Genomic DNA, 23,363 nt, shown 5'->3' with positions numbered 1-23,363 from the left:
TTTGGAGGAATTTAAGGTGGAGGAATCCTGCAACCCAATTTTTTGTGCAATCTATGACTACTAATAGTTCACAATATAGATTCATTTTCAAAAAGAGCATTTTGAAGACCTAGAAGTTCCACCATTTCTAAGATTGTGGTATATCCAGCTTCCAAAGCACAAGGCTTAGTAGAAGGACTACAGGCCATGTAGACAAACTGTGGAGCTAGTAGTAATAACTGAAGCTTAGTATGCTTAAATAATAAGGTAAGTGGCAGAGCTGGGACCTCAACACAGATTTCCTTGACTAAAAGTTGGTAATTTTTTAGCTGCTTTACAACTACCTCTAATGTAATATGCAGAAAAACAATAAACCCGAATTTTTGCTAATTTACTCTGAACTATTATCCAGTAATAAGAAAATATAATCAGATTCAGAAAAGTTTTTATGAGAATACAAAGGAACTGTAATGCTCATCCCCTTTTAGAATCCTAAAAGTTCAAAAGCTAGATTTTCATGATTTCACACTTAAAACCCAGCTGAAGAATCCCCCTCTCTTTTAACCACCTGCTATAGAGTTACTTCATTGATAATGCCTTCCTTTTATTCATTAACGCTTTGACTACAATTGAGCAAGAAGAGAACAATGCCTTGAGAGGCCTGATGATTCCTACTTCATTCTGGATTTAGTAAAGTTAACTATTTCCTTGTCTTTTTTGGAAGTATATCTGCATCATATTTGAAAGATCTTAGAAAAGAAAATAACACAGAAGCATGATTTAAAAAAACAACTGATTTACTTACTGGAAGTGCCTCAAGATTCTCATTCAGATTTCTGACTTCATTTTTGATGATGGATGAGACTTGACAACCCCATCTAGGTGTTTTCTTGCATTGCTGATCAAAATGAGAAAGCAGAGAAACAGGAAAACATTTTATTAAAGCAGTAAAATCCTATTTAAAATATTTATTTCCAAGAAACTTATCACATTAGCATGTAGGTGTCCATACTGATGTCAGAATTAAAAAGAAGGTGAGTGTTTCTCTCTTAGGGAGGTATAGCAGGTTTAAGAGATCATTTTAAAGGAGCAGGAAATGCCTATATTTTAGAAGATACTGCTCAGACCTTTTCTAAGTGGGTAAGAAGATAGTATGAGGAAATATTCAAAGCTTAGATCTACATACTATGTTTAGTCATTTCATTTAGGTAAGAAAAACCTGAAGCGTCCATTAAGTGTCTGATAAAAACGGTCACATCCTGTCATGAGCACACTATGAAGGCGCACACTCGCGTTGTGTCTTTCCACAATGTCAGCTTTACTCCATCATAAAGCAAAGTTAAATCACAATTCTAAAGCAGGTTCAGGATTCCAAACTCAGTGACATTTCACCATGTGATTAAACTTGGCTTCTTATACAGCACACAGAGCAGGACAGAAGACAAGCCACACAACAAACAAGATAACAGAGGGTGCAGGAAGTTAACAAACCAACCACAAAGTCAGTCTGTGGGCGCACAGTTGAGATAAGGCCTCGGTCTGGTCCGGGTCAGCTCTCGGCACTTAACTGTTTCTGATGTTCCATCAGTGAAGGCTCTCAGTTCTGTTCGGGGATTATTTGGGCAGAGCCTTGGGCGGCAGTTGCCTTTTTTAAGTGGTCAGACATAGAGGGGTCATGTCTGAGGACTCTGACAGTTTGCTGCCAAAATCCTCCCTTTTTGAGAGGGATTTAATCAGTTTTGGGACTCTGCAGACCTCCTCCGGTTCTGCTTGTTATCAGTTCTGGGGTGTCAGCTGATGTTGGTCCCAGCGATATCTCCGATATCTCCCAGCTGCAGTACCTTAACTGCTTGCGTCATTGCTTGACCCAGGCTCCCGCTTGACATGAGAGACTCCATTTTGCTCTCTACACATACATAATTTCATTTAATTCTCACTGTAATCTTACGTAGTAGGAATTATAATAAGCATCTCAACAGATTGAAAACATAAGGCACAAAGTTAAGTGGACTGCTCAAAATCAGAGCTAGCCAGTAGAAGAACGCAAATTCTTCTAACCATAAGTCTATGTTCTCTTTCTAGATGAAGCACAATGCTTGAAGGTCTTAATGAGCTTCCTTTTGTTGATGTTATTCAACCTTGGCCTACAAAATAAGAGTCAGTATCACACAGAGGGAAAAAGTTGGATTGTTCCAGACAGAGCTACATTTTGTAACCTGACTTCAACAATTCTGTGCCACAACAATTACTGAACCTCTCTTAACCATCATTTGCTCGTCTATTTTTAAAAAGATAGTAACACCTATTTTATAAGGCTATTGTGAGGATTAGACTTACATAGTTATGGTTAAATTAGCAGACACAACAGAAAAAGAAAAAAATATATTCTGTGATTTGGAGCTTCTATTAAGTCTTTAGAAAAAGCAACAGTGAAATTTTTATTTTTCTGACCCCCCCCCCACTAAAAATATGTGTTCTGCACAAAAGGTTAATACCCATGTTTCAGTTTTGCAAAGGAAAGAAAACTTTATTATTATTATTATAAAACCTAATAGAAACAGGAGAGAAAAGGAATCTACACATAGATGAAGGTAATAGTAGGCAATGAGTGAGAATAAGGCAAAGTTACATCAAATCGGGTACTTACAACATCCAACCTAATCAGCTGGGGAACCCGGTAGAAACAGGCTGGAGTCCTAATTGAGAGGCCAAGTGGAGGATCCTCCCCTCATGTGAGACTTACAACTGACCATCCCCATAAGGGCCATATTTATAGGGCAAATAACAGGGTTTGAAATGAAACATTTGTTTGCCTACATGGTTTGGAGCGAGGTGCATCTCCATGTGATCATGTTTCTTTATTTTCAAGAAACCTGGGCTACGTGTATCTGCTTCCCTTCCCAGATTCCATTCTGGGGGGGGCCAGCCCAGCCTGGAGCAGCAGGGGATGTGAGACAAGATTTGTAGCTCTTGGCATCCAGAACAGAAGGGCCAGTTCTGACCTGGAGGCCAGATAATATATTGCAAACAACCAGGCTCCCAAGGTTATTCACACAGCACGAGTCTCACAAACAACATTCCTTAGCCTGCCTGTGTTGATGCACATCCAGGTGGTCGGTTATGCGGGACAAATCACAAAAACATTCATCTCTACAGAACAATATGTCATCCCATTTTCTTGAAATGATATTGTGTGTACCATAATATTGGCTTTTGTAAGGATTTGAAATGCATAAGAACAGAAGTAAAGAAGGGAGGATCTTATAACAAATCAATAGTGGTGTTAAGGAAAACCAGAGCCAGACAGAAGTTAAAATGGTGAAAGCAGATTTAATGCAGGAACAATTGCAATAGTTGCAATAGAAGAGAAGAGACCTCAGTATATAATCTGATTCAATTCCAACACAGCATGGACAAGTAGGGATTTATAGACAAGGGCAGGGTGGGGGTCAGGAGATGGAAAATTATTAGGAGGAAACATCACAGGTCATGAATTTTGGCTAAACTGACTTAGGATTCTTGCTAAAGGCAGGCTACTGGGTGATCAGATACCAAGGGCTGGAGATGAGGAATCTGATCAGTATCAAGGGTGATCATCTATCAAGGGTGGAGATTGTTGCTAAATTGAGTAAGCAAGACTTCTGGTAATACTGGGTGATGGCAAGATGAACAAGTACAAAGGTCAAGGCCTAGTTGAAAAGAGGATATAGAGGAGCCTGACCGAAGTTTTGTTAAAGACCATGTGTTGTCAGTGGGCTAGAATTTCCTTTGTTGGCAGTTTTTAAATTAAAAATCTGATTATTTTAATATGTATAGGACTATTCAGCTGTTCTATTTCTTCTTATAATCAGTGTTGGTAAGCTGTATTTTTCTAAGTTATCCATTTCACCAAAATGTTCAAATACATGACATCAAGTTGTTCACAGTACCCATCTTATCATTTTAATGTCTGCAGGATCTGTTTATATTCCTGATATTGGTTATTTGTGCATTCCTTATTTTTTCTGATCAGTCTCACCAAGAGTTTATTGATTATAATTGGTGCTCTTTACCCTCTATATGCTTTCTATTTCCATAATTTCTGCTCCCAAATCTGATTTCCTTCTTTCTATTCTCTTTGGGTTTAATTTGATATTCTTTTCTAACTTCTTGGCATCCAGATTGTGCTCATTGGTTTCTGCTTTTCTTTTCTTTTTTTCATTTCTAACATATGCATGTAAGGCTATACACCTCCCTCTAAATACAACTTCACTGGTATCCCCCAATTTTTGATATATAGTATTTTCACTATTATTCAGTTCAAAGTATTTTATAATTCCCATCGTATTTTTTATAATTTGATCCATGGGTTATTTGTATATGCTTCTCTTTATTTCAAAACATATAATGATATGGACTTATCTTTTTTAAGATAAAAAAAGTTATCTTTTTTCTATTGACTTCTAATTGCCTTATGGTAAAACATTATACTCTCCATGGCTTCTATCCTTTCAGAACTATTGAGAGTTGCTTTACTGTCCAATTATGATCAATTTTTGTAAATGTTCCATATGTACTTGAGAAGAATGTATATTCTGCAGTTTGAGAAAAGCAGTTATTTTTAAAGGCAGTAATATATATTGGGTCCAAGCTGCTAATGGTATTGTTCAACTCTTGTCTATCCAGTCACTGTGTCCCTAGTCTGTGAGACTGCTGAAAACTCTACTCTCAGCCATGCAGCCAGAGTTGATCAATGTTTCCCAATCAAGCAGGGGGTGATTGAAGGGAGCAACTTTAAACACCAGGTTCGCTATCCAGAACCCCTATTCTCCTCCATCCTGGCCCTATAATTCTTTAATCTGTTGTTAGTACACTGATACCTTCTAGTAGATTTTGTGTCTGTCCAGATTTTTCAGCTAAACTTAGTGGGGTATTTTGTTTGAAATACTAGTCTGCCCTAGCCAAAAGCACTGCCGATTAGTTCTCTCTCCTCCCCTGGAATGTGATATCTATAAGAATAATGACTGTGTTGGGGCGCCTGGGTGGCTCAGTCGTTGGGCGTCTGCCTTCGGCTCAGTTCATGATCCCAGGGTCCTGGAATCGAGCCCCGCATTGAGCCCCACATCGGGCTCCCTGCTCGGCGGGAAGCCTGCTTCTCCCTCTCCCACTCCCCCTGCTTGTGTTCCCTCTCTCGCTGTGTCTCTCTCTGTCAAATAAATAAAATCTTAAAAAAAAAAAAAAAGAATGACTATGTCACTATTGCATCCCCAGTGCTGAGAAGAATGCATAGAGTAGGGACACAATAGATATTTGTTGAATGAATGATTAAATATATTCTTCCATTTTCACATTATAAATGATTCTTCTTGAATCAGCAACTCTCCAAACACTCATTCCCAGAAAGAAAGCCTTTCAGAGGCCCAACTTTTCGGCTGGCTACTGCATATCTTTCAGCTCTACATCTAGAATAATTGGGTAGTTATCCTTTCTAATCATTTCCATAAAAGCCCCAGGAGTGCTAAATTCATTGACCATTATAAAATGCTTTATCATCTCCAAAACTAAGGTTAGAAAGTGCCAAATTATATGCTTAATTAAAACAGCTTCAATTCCATGTGGGTTTAAGATTAATGTTACTCACAAAAAGTAGAAGCATTAGGGACTTTCCACGTGAGAATAATATTAATTACTGTGTTTGAAGTTGACAAGTCTTTCATCTGATAAATTCTAGGAGTATGAAGACATTTGAAATGTCTATTTATTCCAGTTATTTCCCCAAGGAGTCTAAATGATTTTTCCAAACAAGGTAACTTTTACCTTCATTGAAAACACAGTTCAGATATTACTATACCAATTCATATATGAGAAGACCAACAGAGATGGCATAAACTTATCCAAGGTCACAGAAGTTAGTCAATAATTTTCAGATTCATAGTCCTATCTCCTGACTGTGCTCTGAGCCACTATATAAATGGTAAGAGTTTAAAATTGTTTAACAGGGGAGCACCAATAAAAATTAAGATTCTATCGTTGAAAAACAAGTGAAATAAAGATTAGTAGGTAAGTAGGTATTAACCTCCTGGGAAATCTCCTAGAATGAATCATTTAAAGAATTTTACACATTCGCTCAAACTATGTTTTTCTCTTGCTTTCTTTCTATCCTTCTCGAGGAGTTAAAATGACAGGCCAAAAGGTAAGGGGCAACCACTCTGCTCTCCACAGACAGCTTCACTGCTAACTGAGCTACAGCCACAGAAGCCCTTCATCTCTGCTAGTGACCACTAGCTTCAGGAATACCTAAAATCAGATGTCTGAATTGGGTATTCAAAGACAACAAGACCGGGGCGCCTGGGTGACTCAGTCGTTAAGCGTCTGCCTTGGGCTCAGGTCATGATCCCAGGTTTCTGGGATCGAGCCCCACATCGGGCTCCTTGATCAGCGGGAAGCCTGCTTCTCCCTCTCCCACTCCCCCTGCTGTATTCCCTCTCTCACTGTCTCTCTCTGTCAAATAAATAAAATCTTTAAAAAAATTAAATTAAATTAAAAAAAAGACAAGACCTTTCACACTTCCAGTGAATTATAAACTTCTCTAGCTTTAATTAGATTAGAAAAAGATAACTGCCTAGCAAGTCTAGATGAAGAGCTAAAAAAGTGATATAGCCAGCCAAAAAGTGTAGCCTTCAGGAGATTTGGATCTCCAGAATTAGATGTCATGCAGGCTGCTCAGCTCAGAATGCTAACTTAAGAAGGCTGATATTCTTTATTCATTGTGAACCTCCTGGGCGTAACCTGATCCCTGGTACTTAGTAGGAGTATCACAGTTGCAAGTAATAGAAAGTCTGGCTCATTTAATCCAAAAGAGAATCATTAAAAGTATATTGGTGTCCTAGTAACAACCAAAGAGGACCAATGGGCTTTGTTTATTGGTATTACCAATATGAACTCAAGAATTTTATGTATTTGCTATTTTTCAATCCATTGCAGTCATTAATACGTTTTCAATGTAAAATCCTATCATATATTCCATGATTATATCTGTCTATATTTTATTGTTTAAATAAACATTTTTGTTGAAATATAACATCATATATATATATAAGTGTACCAAAGTATACAATTTGATTACAAAGATACACACAACCACGCAAACACAACCAGATGGAGATATAAAATATTATCAACAACACCAAAAGTTCTCCTAGAGTAATTATCCCCTTTCTATCTTGACTCCTATCATGTTAGTTTTGCCTGTTTTTGAACTTTATATGAATGGATTCATGAACTATGTTCTCTTTTGTATCTAGCTCCAATTATTCAGCATTACGCTTGTGAGATCCCTTCACGTTGTTAAATGAAGCAATGATCTGTTCGTTTTCATTGCTATACAGTATTCAATTGCTGAAATATACAATCATTTATTTATCCATTCTAATTAGTGGATATTTTGATTGTTTCTAGATTTTAGATTTTGTGACTCATCAGCTTCTACAAGTAGTCTTTTAGGTGTCTTTGGTGCACACATGTATGCAATTATATTGAGTATGTAACTAGACACGGAATTGCTGAGTCAAAGAATGTGCATATGTTATATTTTAGTAGATACTGTCAAACAGTCTTCCAAATGGAAATTTACAGCTCACACTAACCATCAGCAAGGTTAGCGTCCTCGTTACTCCACATAATCGCCAACATATGACACTTGGAACGTTGAGAGTATTTTCCATCTTCTTACTTTCAGCCACTCTCTTAGGTGTTTAGTGAGAATTTACTGGTGTTTTAATTTGCATTTACTTGCTAACTAGTGAGGTTGGGGACATTTTCCTATATTTAATGGAAACATTTGATATCTTTTGTTACATTTGCTAAAACAAGTGAATTCATTGCAGGGAGCGCTTTTGGGTTAGCATTCACATGAGACACAATATTGTCATACTCTGGGCCCACTCTGAGAGGTCCATCTAATAACTCTTCCTAAAACCTCCTCATTCCTCTCCTTTAATTGTGTTTCTTTTAAGTTCCTGACCATCCAGCCAGACTGATTGCCACATCTTATAAATGGGACAGATCCATGCCTCCAACTATCTCTCCTCCTAGAAAATGAAGACAAAGGTTGAGTTTCTACTTATTAGGAATATCTCCCTCCCCCACTGTCCCACAGACATACCTGAGGGAACCGCAATGACTTGCCAGTGCACCTGGGGCTGACTGACCTCAATATGACTGTGCAGCCAAAGCTAAGGGTTAAAAGGAGCAGGCATACTCTAAGTGTGACTCTGTTATTCATGTGTCTTGTTTGTCTTCAAGATCTGCTTAGACCTAAGCCCATATCTCCACTTCATCTGATAAGGAAGGACTACTGGGCATGCTCCAACTTTACGGCTTGATATGCCAATTAATGGGTAGCTTTTGTTGCATGTTCAACCAATGAACTATGGTAAGGCTTTGATCTCTCCCAGGGGCTGGGAGCAAAGCAAGAACTCTTTCCCAAAAGGAAATTAGCTGTTTGCTGAAAAGGGTCTAGTTTTTCTCTAAAGTTCTAGAGACTACTGCTAATATTCTCCAACTGGAGTTTAGCACAGCTACATAAAATTCTTATTTTCCCAGATACTTCAGACATCATTGAGTCTTAAGGCCAACTAACCAACCAAAGATCCACAGAAATGATCCAGCAGAAGAACTACTGCCATTGGTCTGGAAAATACACTCAACACCTTGTACCTCTGACAAAACTGACAGAAGGCACTACCCGGAAAACTACAGCCACTATTGGATTCGGTCAGTATCACTGCTTCTGTCAGATTCTGCACAGGCCCAGCTTCTTCACATCACTAGCTTTTGACTAAAGTTCTAGGGCAGGTACATTAATTAGCAGAGCCTAGATCACATGTCCATGCCCCAGCTGCAACGGAGACTGAGAAAGCAAATACCTAGCTTTTTTTTTTTTTTCCCTCAGGCAATTCTGAAACAGGAAAGAGATTTAAATTCTGGGTAGTCAAAATGAATACAAAAAGTTCACTTCATTAGGCATTCAATAGGTGTTTGTTGATCTGAATTAAACTGACCTCACTTCTCTCCTTTCACATCAAGATAAAATGAGAGGAAGTGTGAGCCAAGGTTTAACAGCTGGTCCCACACACAGCATGGGGACACCTGGGAAATTTGACCCTGGATTTACTTCTTGGACCACTGCTCTCCAGAAAATAGTGAGTTAAGGTAAATATGTGAACATTTAACTGTGTGCCATTCTCTAACAAAGAGATGCACCTTGTTAAGAAAGTAAATTATGTTCTCTTTCAACATATGGTTGAACTTCGTGTTGCAAAAATCTTGGGAGTCTGTATCAGTTAGGGCTATTTAAGTTGTAAGAGATCAAAAATCGAATGAGCTTACTAAAGTTAAATAAACAGAAGTAGTTCTTAGTTCAGGCAGAGATTGATCATCCAGCTCAAAAAAAATTTTTTTGCCCAAGATCCAACTTATCATTGTTTCTCTGTACTGACTTCTGTTGTCTCTGTTTCATGTACAGGCACTACACAGTGCTCAATGGCCCCTCCTACCAACACACACACCACACACACACACACACACACACACTCACTCACTCACTCACTCACTCACTCACTCACTCACTAGACCAGACCACCTGTAGAGGGAGCCAAATAGATGCCATGGTTATAAACCTGAGAGACTCACATGCATATGCCAGTAACTACTGTAGAGGAAAGTGGAAGCTTCTCTTTTCCACAAAACTTAGCAAATATGTCCTCACCATTCTAATGTCTTTGACTGGTTTATGTGTCCATCTCTGAACCAGGTATTATGACTGGGAAAATGGGATGGCAGGCCAGCTTAATTTAAGATTATGAAAACTTAACCATGAAGCTAGGAATGGGTAAATCTACCCCAAAAAAAGATATGACTGAAAACAAAAAAGAATGGTTCCCCCAAAGGAAACATCTTGGAAAGGCAGGGTACTATTGGTAGAAAAGCAAGGAAATAGGTAGGAGAAGACACACAACAAAAGCCCATTCAAGACTGTTCTGGATTTTCTGTATAATTGCAGTCACCCCTTTTTTTAGTGTTTAAGAAGTATGCAGTCCATTAAAGACTATTACTACTATGCCATTTTTAAAGGATTAAATGATTTTTCAGTGATGGAATCCATTCATATTTACTAATTTATTATCCTTCTCAAATGTTCATATGCCCACTATTATCTGTCTGTCCAAAAACTCAGACACTAATGTTTCTATTTGTCTCGTACTGATGATATTAAAGTTTGCTGTTAGGGGTTCCAAGGAGTGTTATAGATAGATTCACAAACTTCATGGTTCCCCCAGGCACCATGCTCTTTGTTCTTTAGATAAGAATTCTTTACGATGTTTCCAGTGCTAAGAATAGTCTCTGAAATTACTGTGAAAATCACATTACAGTTGAAATATCTTCAGTTGAGGGCACTGAAAATCATGATCACTTGGGTAACTTCTATCTCTAAAATTGCTTTGAACTTGTAGATTTTCATGTCCCAACAAGCAAAATGCCATCTAGTGCAGTTTATCTATCTGCTTCTTTCTTTCTCTAGAAGATCCCAGGAATCACCAAAATCAATCCCTGGCCTGTCACAGCAGCTTAAGAAGTCTGTACTTCTACAATACATTTACAATTCATGAAAAGTCAGTAAAAGGCTAAAATGTTAAGGAAAAACCCCCTAAATTTTGCAGTACTGGCAGACACTGACTTATTGTAGCTAAGTTCACTGTCTCTGGCACCCAACTGAGCAACTGAAATAATGCATTTTTATACTAGTGACAACCCTCATATAGGAAGCAGTCTAGAAAGGAGAGGAACAAGACAGGTATGTCACTTGGTGCAGAAACAGGCAGCTTGACATTTGGCTTCCTCTGTACCTGGACTCTGAAAGAAAACCAGGCAAGCTGCCAGCTACCATTCCAATACCCCAGAGGCAAGATACCTGCTGAGATCGCACATCCACTTCCAGGGGAGAGAGAAATTTTCGCCTTTGTGGACGCCCTCTCCAGAAGCTGCTGGCTTTCTGCACTGCCCATCTTACTCAGCAAACCAAAGAGAAGAGAGTGCAAGGGAAGCAACATCTATTCACTTTTCACAGCCTGTCATTTGCGCTGACCTCAGGGATAGAGTACTGAGCATTTGTCAAAGCAGCAGAGACAACCTGTCTGGGGAACTTTTATTCAGGTTGCTTTCTAATTTGGGATGGCAGCAATCTGTAGGAATAGCCCTGGCAAGTGTAAAGGAAAAGAAAACCGGAGGCTGTTCTGCCTTTGCAGCCATGTGATTTCTGATGATACTGAATAATATTAGGAGAATGAATGCTGTGAAGTCAGACTGTACCTAATTCTATTGCCCCCTGAGAAGTAAACTTCTTTTGCATGGTAGCAAAACAGACCAAGCATCTCATTTAGAAGTCTTCCCTTGCATGTATCCAGTTGTTTACCATATCATAGTGATTCTTTATTTTTACATTATTATTCATTGTTAGAACATGAGAGAAAACATTTGTATCACTACCCAGCCTTGCCAAAACCACAATAACTCTGATGATTCTATACATTCTAGTCTTTCACCACGTGCATACAGAATTTCCATCACAGTCTTAGTGTAAATCATAGTCATCTTAGAGTAAATAATATTTTATGTTCTCCCTGATTTCACAGAACATTATTTAGTAAACGTTATCCCAACTTGTTGCCTGTAGTTAATAGAAATTTTACTTCTTTATTAATCCATAGAATTAGCAAACAATATTTTATTAAGCAATTCTTCTATTATTGGACATTTAAGTTGTTCCAAACCACATTATAAATCATGCTCCAACTAACATTTTCAGGCAGGAAAATTGGGGGGAGAAAAAAATTTCAAAATCAACACACACTCACTGCATAAAACTTGGAAAACAAAATAAAACCTACCAATGAAACAAAAAAATTTATCTGTAGTCCCTCTACCCAGAAGTAACTGTTTTCACTTTGATAATGCATTTCCATCTTTTTCCCCATGCATGTAAAGACTTTTTAATGTGATAATATAGCAATAAATTATGTGTATTTCTCTATGTAATTAAATATTCATGAAGTCTGATAGGTTTGAGCCTTATAAACGGTCACACGAGTCTGAATCCAATTTCAATCATTTACTAGATATGTGGTTTTCAGGTGTTGTTAACACATTTCCAAGGCATTAGATTGGTATGAGGATTAAATTTTGAAATATATTTAAGTGCATTAAGTGGTAAATAGTAAATATTTAGTAAATATAATCATTACTATTAGTACTATATATGGTTTTAATGGTTCTATATAATTTTATTGTAGAGAGAACATAATTAACTCATTCCCAATTACTAAATATTTAAGTTGTTCCTACTTTTTCAGTATTATAAAGATCATAAACATCCTCATATGACTATTAGCACATGTATCCCTCTGTTTTCTTAGTATAAATATATAGGAATGAAATTGCCCTGTCAAAGAATATAACTGTTTTTGGATTTTTAATACATGTGGCAAAAAACAATCCAGGAAATTTGCACCAACCTATACTCCCACGCACAACTCACTGCCCTTCCAACTTGCTTGCAAAAACAACTGATTGATATAAGGAAAGATAGAAAATTATGAGCCAAGTTTTCACAATAGCTTCTGCATAACTAAGGACTGAGCTGATACAATTTGGTAAGTGCAAACAATGCTGTACTTCCTTCATTCAAATCTTTGTGTGCTGTTACTGCTACTAAATTGAGTTTGAAAAGAAACTGTTAGAGGAAGGCTTTCAAATCACAGCATCCAAAAGTGTCAAAGTAGGACTTTAAAAAAGTAATGAAGCATATTCCAGTCTCATTACTTTAAAAATTCATTACTAACATTTTTATAAGAACAAATGTTTGAGCACATAATAAACCAAGACTCAGGAAGGTAATAAATATTTCTGATAATGCTGTTGTTGATATTAGTGACGACACACCTAACATTTTAAGAATAACATATTACATTAACATATAACATATAACATTTAATAATTTAAGACATTATATTGCCTCTAAAATTTTCACATATGACATAATTATTTAACACTTTTTCCTTAAATGCATAAAAACAACAGCCTAACTAATTCACAAAAGTCTCATTATACAAAAGCTATACTATACCATTCAATAAAATGAAAGAGTTTCATTAAATTCCTTACATTTCTGAATATCAGTTATTGGGGTCTCTGTCACATCAAAAGCTTACCCTGTTAAAGGAAACATTTTAGTATCTTTTATGAAGAGATTCTTTCATAAAAACTTTAAAAAATGAGTCTTGAGATTAGATAGTGTACTGAAATTATTCAAGCTGCCCCAAATTAAGCCACTTAATTGATTTTTTAAATACTGGGCTGAAACTCATCAAAAGTCCCTGAATGACCAAAATCCCTTCTGACATCCAAACACTTATCAAAGCGCATGAACTGTCAGAGCCTGTGAACCGTCAGACAAGACAGTTCTGAACTCTTGAGGAGAAAATTCTTCTCCTAATGACTAATGGCTAATGACATTAAAAAGCACTTGTCTTAACAAAGTTATGCAATGATTTAAAATAAATTAGTAAAAGAAAATTCCATAAAGGTTTTAAGCCTTGATAACTAGAATGATGATATTTCTAGAGTATGAGCCAACATGGTAATGACATCACCCTACAACCTTCAATTCTCAGTGAAGGCAGCCACCTTGCTAATGTGCATCCATCTGTTACAAAGTGAATCAGAAAAGTGTAGCTGAATCAGCAAAAATCTATCACTCCTTCAGAAAAGTAATTCTATTCACACCTGCCCCATAACACTGAGCTGGTAACATCATCATCCCATAAAAAAAATCCAGCATTGCTGTATGCTAACTTTGCATGATATTTGCCAAGAGTAAGATCTCTGCTGTCTGCTATAATACTGTGAATTCATTTGGCATTAACTAAAGTATAATTCAGTGTTATTGTAGTTTTCATATTATTACATATCCAAATTCTCAGCGTGCTTTTGTATCTATGACTCTACTTAGGACACAAAATGATAAACATCTCTGCTCTCTACTATCTGTATTATCTTGAATAAGTTTCTCAATCTCTCTGGACCTTAGTTTTCTCATTTGTAAAACAGGAAGAAGAGTATTTTTCTTGTAGCGTTGCTTTAGAGTTTTGTAAAGATCTAGATCAAATTTATAGCACAGTATGTGGCACACTGGCTCAGTAAATCACAGTTATTATCATAATTTCAGTGCTTTATAATTGATATTGATCATTAGAGTATTCATAACACATTCTTAAGATTCTTTCTAACAGAGATTTAGATGCAACAAGCAATTGCTAGGTGAGTAAAATGTTGGCTTAACAAAAATTTGCCATTGTTAAATAACACTTTATGCAGTTCAGATGAAAAAAATCTATTTAAAGCTAACTCAGTTCTAGACATGCATGCACAGCAAGCAGTAAAAAATCTAAGAAACATGCTGTTTCTGAGTTGCCTAAGTGGCAACTCCACAGTAGTCAATTTCACATCAACAGAAGATAACAGTCCAAATCAGAGATGGGTTCAAGCCCATTTGTGCTCAGTGGACCTGTAGGACCTCATGCTGCAGGTCATGCTGTTTGAAAGCTGACCTTGATGGCAACAGCAGAGTTTTAGCAGAGCTTGCAGTCTACTCTGCTTTTTGTATTGAACAGGCACTAACCTCAAACCTTGTACACGCAACAAAATGAAATGCAAGGTTTAAAAAATCAGAACCAAAGAACGCATGCAAAAGTTGATAGCAAATATTGACTAGCTGCATATTGAACACAGACCAAAAAAGCTGCAGAACACTTAAATCAAAAGCCTCTAGCAATCAAAAATAGTATTTTAGACATTGACATAACATTTCTACCCCACCTGCTGCTCCCAAAAGCTGTTAGGCATTCAAAAGAACAGAATTTCCTAATTCAATTTTTAACCCCTTTTTTCTACCTTTTTTCATCTCTCCTCTACCCTATTCTACACCATGTCCATATAAAGCTTACCAAAACATTAGCTAGCATATCAATTAAAATTCATCAATGATTTTCCATAGTTCACAGAACAAAGTCTCTAATTCCCAGTCTCATCCCTCCCTATCTCTGTAATTTCACGTCCTACCCACCTTTGCCTGCATTAACCCCGTATTTAAACTCAATTGCTTATTGTACACCAACTGTCATATCCTCTTCCTTTGCCTTGCTTAAATGTTTTTTTTTTTTTCACTTTTATCAAGTTTGTTATTTTAATTCCAGGATAGCTAACATACAGTGCTATATTAGTTTCAGTTGTACAATAGAAGTGATTCAACAATTCTATACATTACTCAGTGCTCATCATACGAAGTGTACTATTTAATCCCCATCACCTATTTCATCTATTCCACATTTCATTGCCTTGCTTAAATGTTTTTAGTGCTCTTCCATTATTGTCTAAATATCCTAACTTTCCCTCAAGACTCAATCCAAGCCTCTTCTATCATGGATTGCAAAATGAAACCTCAGAGCCTGGAATATACCATAAATGAGGAGATTCAGAAATAAATGAGTATTGCAGGAATATCACACCAGTAATACTCTGATTTTTCAAGAGAAGTCAGAAAGCTGGATTTTCATATGAAAGCTCCCCATATTTAAGCGATGTAAAAGGTTTTCACGTGTAATGAGATAATATTCTCACAAATTACCTGATGTGCTTTGCATTCTTTGTAATTTCAGACGAAGTAACTTCACTCTGTTCATCCTCCCTTCACACCCATGTCTCCACCCCTCTTCAGGTGCTGACACCTCATAGCAGTTGCTTCTCTGACACCCACCCCCATCTTTCACATTCTATAAGCACCAACTGATGGAGGGAGGAAGCAAAATCCAAAATTACTGAAATTACACATCCGCTAATCAGATGAATAGGAGCTAAAGATATAAATTACATCCAATTACAGGAAAACTAAGTTTATTACTTGGCTGAGTGTTTGGCCTACAGATGTACCTACCCCATATGACTGCCAGTCAGACCAGCACATATGATCTTCCCCACCAATCCTACTGCTCCATGACTTCCCTTTCCTCCCTTGAGAGTTTGCTGTTGTGAGAAGTTACCTAAGGCAATTTCTATTTCTGTCTCTTTGGGAGCTTCTTCCTCAACAAGACTGTTTCTCAAGCTTATTGATGGGCCACATTATATACTTCATCCCACCAATCATCACCAATGCCAAAAATGTCCATAGTAGGTCCTTCATGTTTTGCTGAGGATTATAATTGGAGAAAAGGACCAAAGGCATGAAGCACAGATAGCTGCAAAGGGTGGATTAAATATTTTTTTCAACTAGGGACCATAATTTTCATCAACATTCCTAAGGGAATCAAAACTGATAAAGTTATGTTGCAAGTCCCTACAGTCATGGCCCACGGCTTATATTTTTTACTCCCTCACTGCTGCCAGGGTAGATAGATCATACTTCCTTGGAAATTAAGTCCCTGCCACATCAGTGTAATGCAGATCTCTTGCAGAACATGAGCAGGTTTAGCCTAAATCAAGGAGATTTGCAGCCCAGGAGTTTATTGGTAGATTCCATGGGAATACAATTATATTAGGAAAGGTTTCATATTTGCAACTAATAAAAAAAAAACACACCTAGAATATGAAAGTAGGAAGAAAGGTTTGTCCTTACATAGGTTAACTTCTGCCCTATTTTCTGTCAACACTTAGCTGTCAAAAAAGAATCCAATCATAAGACAGACATGAAAAATTGTTCCCTCAAAATACAGTGCTACATTTCTAGCTGTCTTCCTAGAGCTTAGGAATTCCATTTTAAGGAAACAGCTATCTTCTTTGGAGTGATAAAATCCGGGGTATTCTGTATGCTGGTGTAACGTCTTACATCACCCCTTCCTTTATTTTTGTTTTTATAATCCAGTACATAGGACAGAGTGGAACACCAGGGTTTGGGTCATGCTGTGAAGTCCCACTGGGAAAGGGGACTTTTATTCTCTTGCATTTCCAGGACTTTTTCATGGTATTGACACAGGGCAGCCCTGGTGCTCATCAGTCCAGGAGGCTTTGATAAATGGCTTCACATAAATCTGCTACCTCTATTTAAAGACATAAGTGAGTTTTTGTAATCTTCAGAAAGAAGAACTGTCCCCTGTGATGTGTCATTCAAATAGCCAGAGGCATCTAGAGTTTGTAACAGCTGGAACCCAAAGACCCCTTTAAGGGAAAGCCCAGTGCCACCATTTACACGTTCTAATTCCAGCCAGAAGTTCCTGCGGTTTGCTGAAAAGTAACCCAGCACTGACCAATAACACTTAGAAACAATGCCCTACAAGGAAGAGTCAGTTATTTTCATGAACTAGCTACAGCTGAATTGCCACTTTTTTCTGTATTCTCCTAATATTTTTTCTACCGTATTTCTAGCCTTTCCTATAAACAGGTAGATTTTGTGGAGCAGACCTGTATTTTTTAATTCCAGGGCAACCATAATTGCTACATAAAGCCTCGGTGTCACACTCCTTAAGACTGATGTATGGCTTAATCAAATGTTTTATTTCTGTATTTCAATATTCTTTACCTCAAATAAATATTTATCATCAGAATTTGAAAACAGAAGAAAAAACAATTTCCATACCATCTTCTATCATTACTCAAGTCTAACTTAGGCTATTTTTAACTTTCAATAATGAGTCTTCCCAGAGAAAATTACATGTAACACATTTGTGAGGTGATGACAATGCATATGCTCTTCGTACAGTGCTAACTGTTTCCTATGCTTTATTGAATTTATCCTTCACAACAACCTTTGGAGTCAGGCGCTATTATTATTCCAATTTTATTGGAGAACTAAGGCTTGAAAAGATTAATTACATTGGCCAATATCACAAAGCTAGGAAGATGAAACGGGGATTTGGACCCAGCGGTTGGGGCCCCGGAGTCCATATCTATGTCATCACACATGGCTGCCATACAACATGCTACCACTGAACAAGGACACCAGCGTTCCTGGACAACGATGAAAACAGCAAACCTTGTTCCTGTAGTCAGAAGCCCGGAACTGCTAATTGAGGAAGGGAATTTGAATCTCTGAATAAGTTACATCGTCAAGATTGAGTTTCCATTCCCCAGGGCATTTATTCCAAAGACCTAAATTCATAGAAGAGATGAAACTGTGTAAGCCAATGTTCCAGTTTTCATACGTTTGATTTAATCTTCAAAGTGACATTGCAGGTGAATTTTGTTATCTCCATTTTTATAAAAGAGAGAGAGAAAAAAAAAGACTCAGGTAAGTTACACAACTTACCCAAGGATGCACAGATAATAGAGGGTAAAGCTGGAATTCAAATCCAGATCTCTCTAGCTCCAAAGATCATTCTACTAGATGGAGCCAGTTTGGTGTTGGGTCAATCAGAGGCAACAGAAATCAGGATAATCAGACTGGTTCTTGTTCTAAAATTCACTCTCAACAACCAGTGGTAAACAGTCTAAATGGCAGAGAATGTGGGTGGACTCCAAGTTCTCATGACCAACTGAAAAGGGCTGATTTTAGTTATGGCCATTGAAAACAACTAGAAGCTTACAACTGAAGTGAGATGAAAAGTGACAAATTCTTTTTGTGTTCCTAGAAGAAACTGCATGTTTTAAGCAATTCTCTAACTTGCTATTTGAAATGGATAATATCATCACCAGTCTAAGACTAAGACTTTTATGGATTAATATTCTCAGCAAATGATATTAAAGTTGTTCAACATCCTAATGGTTAATAGGGAGCTTCAAAAGTCATCTCTACTATTTTGTACATCTCACCATATCACACCAGTCAAACACCTAGAAGGCTTGCTTGATATTTCCTTACCCTTGTCCTCATATTCAAATCCTAGCCCAGAGGAAACCCTGAATTTAAAAATGTCACATTAACAACAGAAAATACCTACTTAAAAGGACCTCTATTATAGTTCCCCAAACTACCACACCTTATGCACAAAGAAACCCTCAAAAAATTCCAAAAATTGCATCCACTACAAAATCTATTCTCTGATCACAATGCACTAACTTCAGAAATAAAAAAAAGAAGAAGAAAACAGGTAAAATAGTTATCAGGACAGGTGAAAGTTCTATCTCCAAACCATTTTAGTTTAAGAAAAAAAATTATAACCAGAACTAAAAATATTATGAAAAAAAGTACATATTTGAGTCTTTAGAACACAGCAAAGATTTGTAATAGTAAGTATCAAGTAAGAATGAAAATAAGTGAATTAAACATTTCATCTCAAGAAGCTAGCAAAAAGGGGCACCTGGGTGGCTCAGTCATTAGGCGTCTGCCTTCGGCTCAGGTCATGATCTCAGGGTCCTGGGATGGAGCCCTGCATCGGGTTCCCTGCTTGGCAGGAAGCCTGCTTCTCCCTCTCCCACGCCCCCTGCTTATGTTCCCTCTCTTGCTGTGTATCTCTCTGTCAAATAAATAAATAAAATCTTAAAAAAAAAAAAAACCCTAGCAAAAAGAACAAAAAAATACCTCAAGGAAAGCAGAAGGAAGAGATTAATAAAGTCAGAAACGTATGAATTATAAATCAGAAAAAAAGAACTAATAAATAAATCCGATAGTTGTGTTCTTGAAAATAAAATAATAAACAGACCACTGGCATAATTAATTTGAAAAAAAAGAGAGACAGGGGTAGAGAAATCATAAACATACAAAAATAAAATTATAACAGGGAAAAAGTATAAACAGGAAATTAAACAATTATTAAAAAACAAACTATATCTAGCATAGCTTACATTGTTTTAGAACATAACAGTAATTAATGAATTAATTAATGAAACAATGTTTTATTCAAATGTATAATTATAACTGCAATTTAAAAACTCTTAAAAATTCTTCTTAGATACAATTCCTAATGAATCTAATTGTTGAACTCATGAGGGACCAACATATAGATGCTTATGAATAATTATACATTTCAGCAGGAATAAGCAGAATGTCTCATAAATCTGTCCCTGAAAAAAAACATCAGAAGCTCATACAATTTTCATAAAATATCTTGTGTTCTGCATTAAGTTCAAAATAGATCATTTCAAGAACTGTGAAGAGTCTGAGATTTTCCCAGCTTGGAAGATAACAAGTTAGCCTGACACCGTTTCAGGACTGTTTCAGGGGCAGGAGACATGAGATGCCCGGATCACAGACAAAGGACTTGATCAGTTACGACGCATCAGGCAGCATGAGCTCCATGTTCACTGTGTTTCCTCTCAGCCTCCAGAGTCTCAAGGTAGCAATGCGGAGGACATCAAGTAGATACCGCTCACATAGTGGGCTTGTGTCCCGACCGAGAAACTCTGAGCTTAGGCAAACCTGACTAACACTTGCCTCAGAAAAAGACATTATCTTTATTGTCCCAGACGAAAAACAAATCTGCCTTCTCCCCTAAGGGAGATACTATCTCTATCTTCCAAGGCTGTTCACTATACAAACATCTTTGAAAAGTTAGCCCAGAACAAAAGCTGTCAATGTTTCTGTTCCCAAAACATGAGAGACCCATGGAGAATTATCTCCCAAGGGATAACATGTATAATACATAAAATATTAATTTCAACAAGATTAACTATAAACTCAGAAATGTATAAAATTCTTAAAACCAAGCAACATCCTACAGCTAGAAGGTCAACATTCCCAAATTATCAGGTATGGTTTTCACATGTGTATTAGTTAACTCTTTCTGAATAACAAACCAGCCCAAAATTTAGTGGCTAAAAAAAATGGTATATTATTTCTCAGTGATTCCTGGGTTGTCTAGAGGTCCTTCAGGTTTTACCTGGTTCACTCACAGGCTGCACCTCCAGCAGAAACCAGAAGTGGCCTCACTCATACGTTCAGCAGTTTGTGCTGGCTGTTAGGAAATTTTGATTTTCCTCCACAGGGCCAATTATCCTCCAAGAGGCAAGATCAGCTTCCCTCCATAAACTCTATGGCAACATTCCAAGAGGCAGTAAGGTCTCACACAATGTCACTTTAGACATATTCGATTAGTCAAAGCAAATCATAAAGCCATCCCAGATTCGAGGGATGGGAAAATAGTTTTGTTCTCATGATAAAGGAGCAGCAAAGAACTTGTGACCATGTTTTTAATTTACCACAACAGGACTCCTAGATGCTTGGGATTTACTGCCTGAAGTAATCATGCAAAAACAATGCCCAGATAAATGCTGAAGAACTGTAATACAATCAGGCTCTGATGAACCAAGAAGCTTCACAATAAAAACTAAAAGAGAAAGATATTAACTCCACAGAATATTAATCATAAAGGAAAGTCACAATAGTAAAAAGTTTGGCCATCATGTTTAAACAAAATTAAACCATTTCCTTGGTTGCAGAAGTTGTCGATCTTAATTAAACAGAAAACTCTTATTTTTTGCGAAATCTCTCACTGGCACAGTGTTCCATATAACACTCTTTGGGAAAAGCTAATATAATGAAAAATATGAATTAGAGTCTGACAAACTTGGTTTTGAATCTAAGTACTGCCACCAACTTGCTTAACTTCTCTAAACTTCAGGCTCCTGAAACAAAAATTCAAGGTTCATTGTGAAGACTGAATGTAATAATGTGTGTAAAAGATGCAATGCAACAGATAGTTGATAACACTGAAAAAAAATTCTACTTCTTTTTCCTTATCTTAAAGTCGGCTCATTTTTCATTTGTGTTCTTCCCTTCCAGGTCTAGATAGAGAGGAATTTATCATTCTTCTTAGTGGTGAGTGATATATATTTGGGTAACCAGTCTAAGGCCATCAAATGCTACTACTAAGAATTCCCATATCTTCTAAATAATGGGTCTGTCCTTCTGCTATGGACATATACGGAATACTCCCTAAAGTTGAAAGAAAAATGATAAAACTATTTTTAAGAGGTGACTTATAGCTCACAATGATAACTATAGTATTTTTCAACTTATTTTTATCTATTGGAGTATAGTATTTGAGATTTAACAACAAAACTTCAGTGGCAATGGAGAAAAAGGAAACGGGGTATGAATCTTTGAGGATAAAAGACAAGGAGAAAGGCAGAGACAACTGGTAAGGGGTAGAAAACAAGAAAAAATAAAGTGATTTTAGGAAAAGTAATTTTCTTACCCAGCATTCTGACAGAAGAAACAGCTTGATGAAATTGAGAGTCTAGAAGTAGCCACTAAGGACTCTTGGAAAGTGCTGGAAGCAGTGATCACAGTGGATCACAGTGCGAGCTTACGAAACACTGGTGAGGAGAGCAGTAGGGGACTATGGCTCCCCCTGGACATGAGAAAGGGCTTTCTGTCAGGCATTAAGATCTGAGAACTGCTGTTTGAAAGCATGAGCTCTAAACATCTTGGCCCCCTGTCTTGATAAAAATTGTCTCCAGCACGCCCCCTGGAGAGAACTAAAGCCAGCACACTGGTGAATTTTACACAGCTGGAAAAGAGCAAGGGCTGATACACAAGGCTGCACATCAAAGTTTCATGTAGGTGAGAATGGGCTTTCAAAGGTGGGAAGAATTCCCAATGCCTATTTTTCTTTTTGAAAATATGATATGTAAGTTACATGATATTCACTTGCTCAAAATACATTCATGGTAAGAAAAACTACCAAACCCATGTTATAACTTTTCCAATGCATTCTAGAAAATGCCTTATTTGAAATGATCCACACAGAGAAATTACCTGAGGGATTTACTTTTTTAAATGCAGTGGTTTAGTTAGGAATTAAGCTAAATATTTAGATATAAAATAAAAAATAGCTCAGAAGATATTATAGCTGAACTTTGGTGAATTTTTGTTCTTTAAATCCTTTAATTCCTATATCCATTTGAATAAAGAGTTATATTTGTGTCACTCTTACTTAGATATATTCTGGAAATAACTTTTAAAAGTTTCTCCAATTTTCATTTTCGTCATTTTAGAAATTCTTCTAGTAACACATTAGAGAACAAATCAAATGAAAAAGTTAGCTGAGCAAGTTCTGTATTTGTAAGACCATGCCACATAATTTTCATTAAATACTTATTATCATAGCAATATGATGGTATAACATGTTTGATGAGGGAATCTAAGCATTTTTGTTATAATTCATGGTTAGAAATATATCTATGTCCTCTATTAGTGATCAGATAATTCAAAACCTGACGCAGAAGTGAGAAATTCTGAGGAACAGTGATCGAACAGTTGATTAAATAACTTTTTTTAAAAGATTTTATTTATTTATTTGACAGAGAGAGACAGTGAGAGAGGGAACACAAGCAGGCGGAGTGGGAGAGGGAGAAGCAGGCTCCCCGCTGAGCAGAGAGCCCGAGGCGGGGCTCGATCCCAGGACCCTGGGATCATGACC

At 37.0% G+C, this 23,363-nt stretch overlaps 1 long non-coding RNA gene across 1 annotated transcript in view; it reads right to left on the bottom strand.

Annotated features, from left to right (window-relative positions):
- LOC145723041 (uncharacterized) overlaps positions 1-23,363 on the bottom strand; it is a 312,601-nt gene that overhangs the window by 160,977 nt on the left and 128,261 nt on the right. Inside the window, exon 2 of the long non-coding RNA XR_014147764.1 lies at positions 785-877. This is a non-coding gene — a long non-coding RNA (uncharacterized LOC145723041). The remainder of the gene's footprint in view (positions 1-784; positions 878-23,363) is intronic.

The sequence above is a fragment of the Leptonychotes weddellii genome, chromosome 8 (assembly GCF_054177405.1).
Source record: "Leptonychotes weddellii isolate Sample4059 chromosome 8, ASM5417740v2, whole genome shotgun sequence".
NCBI classification, from domain to species: domain Eukaryota; kingdom Metazoa; phylum Chordata; class Mammalia; order Carnivora; family Phocidae; genus Leptonychotes; species Leptonychotes weddellii.
This window is presented reverse-complemented; position numbering and strand designations above follow the sequence as displayed.